General features: G+C 48.9%; 1 protein-coding gene across 3 annotated transcripts in view; it reads right to left on the bottom strand.

Moving 5' to 3' along the window:
* ZSCAN2 (zinc finger and SCAN domain containing 2) overlaps positions 1-3,034 on the bottom strand; it is a 22,894-nt gene extending 19,860 nt beyond the window's left edge. For 2 of the 3 annotated variants that reach the window (XM_008059519.2, XM_008059520.2), the window contains exon 1: positions 2,914-3,034. The gene's annotated coding sequence lies outside the window, so the exon portion shown is untranslated. Of the gene's footprint in view, positions 1-2,860 lie in introns of all 3 variants that reach the window. The other variant, XM_021713114.1, reaches the window with a different exon arrangement.
* Positions 3,035-3,652: the final 618 nt, after the last annotated feature.

Raw genomic sequence — 3,652 nt, 5'->3', positions numbered from 1 at the left:
TCAAAAAAAAAAAAAAAAGCAAAGTCCTCTAAAAAACTCAGAACTGAGTTATCCTGCCCTAATTCAGTCCAGACTTGCTGCTGAGTGACTGACCTTGACCTTACAACTTAATTACTCAACTTCAGTGACCACCTAATAGAGATAATATTCATCTTTCTTACATTATAGGGACAACTTAAGGACTGGCAATAGATTAGGTGTCAAGGCATTTTGAGCTTTATTGGAAGGAAGGCAATATCTCAACTGATTATTTATTTGAGTTGGGATCTCACTGTGTCATTCACAGTGAGTGCAGTGGTGTGATCACGGCTCACTGCAGAACTGAATTCCTGGGCCCAAGAGGTTCTCTCATCTCAGCCTCCCAAATAGCTAGGACTACAGGCACATGCCCAGCTAATTTTCCTGATTTTTTTGTAGAGACAAAGTCTCACTATATTGCCCAGAGTGGTCTCGAATTCCTGGGCTCAAATGATCTTCCCACCTTGGTTTCCCAAAGTGTTGGAAACAGGTATAAGCCACCACGCCAGGCCTATTATTATATTTTGTTTTATTTTATTTTTTTATTTTTATTTTTTGAGTTGGAGTCTCACTCCATCACCCAGACTGGAGTACAGTGGCCACTCCCGGCCACCGCAGCCTCGACCTGCTGGGCTCTGGCGATCCTTCCGCCTCAGCCTTCCAAGTAGCCGAAACTACAGGCATGCGCCACCATGCCCGGCTGATTTTTTGATTTATTGTAGAGATGAGGTCTCGCTGCCCAGGCGGGTCTCGAACCCGTAGGCTCAGTCAATCCACTCACCTCAGCCTCCCAAAGGCGCGGGATTACAGGCTGAGCCACCAAACCCGGTTCTATTATCATATTTTAAAGTATGAAGTTTTAAATATGTTTATACTCTCTGATCCAGCTTTAGTCCCTCAGTAATTTATCCTGAAAAATAACCATTTTTCTCACATCTATAATCCCATCACTTTGGGAGGATGAGGGGGGATGATTGCTTGAGACCAGGAGTTCAAGACCAGCCTGGGCAACATGTTGAAACCCAGTCTTAACAAAAAATATAAAAACTTAGCTGGGCACAGTGGCATGCACCTGTAGTTCTAGCTACTCAGAGGATGAGGTAGAGGGATTGCTTGAGCCCATGAGTTCAAGGTTACAGTGAGCTATGATTACATCAATGCACTTGAGCCTGGGCAACAGAGAGATACTATGTCTCTAAAAAATAAAAATAGCAATTCTTTGCAAAGAGAAATGTATTTGCACAGACACACAACCACAGCATTGTTTCTAACTGCAAAGATTTGACTCCTTATAAATTCAGCAGCAGGGGAATGGTTAATAAATTATGGCACATCCATGTAATATAATGTATTAGAAATTATGCTAACATGCCGGGCGTGGTGGCTCACGCCTGTAACCCTGGCATTTTGGGAGGCAGAGGCAAGAGGATTGACTGAACCCAGGGCTTCAAGACCAGCCTGGGCAACTTGGTGAGACCTTGTCTCTACAATAAAAAATATTAGCCAGGTGTAGTGGTGCACACCTGTAGTTCCAGCTACTTGGAAGGCTGAGGTGGAAGGATTACTTGAGTCCAGCAGGTCAAGGCTGCGGTGGCTGTGAGCGTGGGCAACAGAGTGAGACGCCCACTCAAAAAAAAAAAAAAAAAAGAAGTCTGGGCGTGGTGGCTTAGCCTGTAATCTCAGCACTTTGGGAGGCTGAGGCAAGAGGATTGCCTGAGACCAGGGGCTTGAGACCAGCCTGGGCAACTTGATGAGACCTCATCTTTACAATAAATCACAAAAACGAGCTGGACATGGTGAAGTGCGTCTGTAATTCCAGCTACTTAGAAGGCTGAGGCAGAAGGATCACCTGAGCCCAGGTTGAGGCTGCAGTGACCAGGGCATGCCACTGCACTCCACCCTGGGTGACGGAGTGAGGCTCCAACTCAAAAAAAAAAGAAAGAAAGAAAGAAAGAAAGAAATTATGCTAACATAATAATGGCAACCTCTAGGGGGACGGGTATTGACTGGGGAGGATCTCAAAGGAGCCTTTTGGGGTGCCAGAAATTATCTATATTTTTGATTTGGCAACGGTTGCACCAGAGCATACATATGAAATTTAAGATGTATGCACTCTGCTTAGGAATTTTTAAAATATTTTCAAAGTTATACTAACAAAGATTAAATCATTAATGATTTAAGATAGTCCTCCTGAAATGAAAATAATGGATAAAAACAAAACCAGCAAGGCAGAAAAACCACAGAGACAGACCCTTATTCCCTGTAAAAATGAACATATGCACAAGAAATTAGATCTGGACCGCAACTCTACAAAACACTGAGAGCAGTGGAATTACACACGATTTAGAATATTATAAAGGCAATAAAAAATATTTTAAAAAACCATTGCTACACCGTAAAGACTCAGATGATCCCCCTCGACAACTAGGAGAAGCTAATAAAAAGAAAAGCCAGTGGGAAAACCGAAGCGCTCAACGTATATTTACCCAAACGACTAGAAGAAACACAAACAGAACTCGGAACTCTTTCCTTCTCGGGAGCCGGGAAAACTATGCTAAGTCAGCTAATTTGCTGTCTGACCTGGTGCATGACACGCCCCCTCTGAAACTCAGTTTCCCCTTCTGTAAAACGAGGGGGCTGTGCGGGATGTCGTCCAATGTCCCTTCCAGTCCAAACCCTGCGCTTCCCAGTAGGATGTGCAAGGAGCTCTCTGCCAGGGACAAGAGCCGGGGTCGGTTTGCCAATCCAAGCCGCCCGGGAACGCGGGGCACGGACAGCGCCCCCGACGCCCCTCCCCCAGCAGGGCTGCCGGCAGCTAGCTCCAGGCCCGTTATTCCCTCGCCGCGGGCTACTGCCCTGGGTCCGCGCGGGCCCCAGCCTGCCTCTTCGGCTCACCTCGAGGGAGACACGATCCTGCTACGGCGGCTGCTTCGCGTACAAAAGCGCCCCCGGGCTCGGCCCGGCCCCTCCGGATTCACCTCGGCTCAAGCCCGTGGGGCACCGAGAACAATGGACGGGAGAGGCCCGCCCACCACCGCGCTCATTGGCTGCCGAGAACGGCCCCTGGAAACCCTGCTTTTCTATTGGCGAAGACAGCGCCCAGCCCGGCGGCGGGAGGGAGGCTAGACCCAAGGCATTGTGGGAGGTGTAGTCCGTCGGGAGACACCCGGACTCGGGCTCACGGGGCAGTTGGGGTGGATATCCCGGGCAGTGCCCGAGAACCAGCAGCAGGAACATCCGTGGAGTGGCCGTCAGGACCCCAGTGTTGACCGGAGCTGTGGTCTGAGACAAGTCATTTCACTTCTCTAAGGCCTCTGTATATTTGTCTATAAAAAGTGAAAGTTGGGTGGACGGACTTGCAGGTCATTTTCAGATGCGAACCTCGTGGCAGGTGATATCCTTAGGCTCTCTTGTCCAACGGACAAGAACAGACCCTAAGCAGGAGAGAAATCCGCGCAGGAAAAGTCTCCCATCGCCCAAGTCCGGCGCCTCTCCCCGCAATTTGCCGCTGTACACATGCCTTCGCACACCCCTTTGTTTTCGCACGTGGTATTCCTGCGTCTGGAGCAAAGCCCTGCCCCGCCTCTTCTGCCGGGAACGCCCACTCTCCCGTCTGTCCTATCGTCGCCTGCCT

The sequence above is a fragment of the Carlito syrichta genome, unplaced genomic scaffold (genome assembly GCF_000164805.1).
Source record: "Carlito syrichta isolate Samal-C Ts95f unplaced genomic scaffold, Tarsius_syrichta-2.0.1 Scaffold304234, whole genome shotgun sequence".
NCBI lineage: Eukaryota > Metazoa > Chordata > Mammalia > Primates > Tarsiidae > Carlito > Carlito syrichta.
The sequence above is the reverse complement of the archived record's forward strand: the minus strand, read 5'-3'. Positions and strand labels throughout refer to the sequence as shown.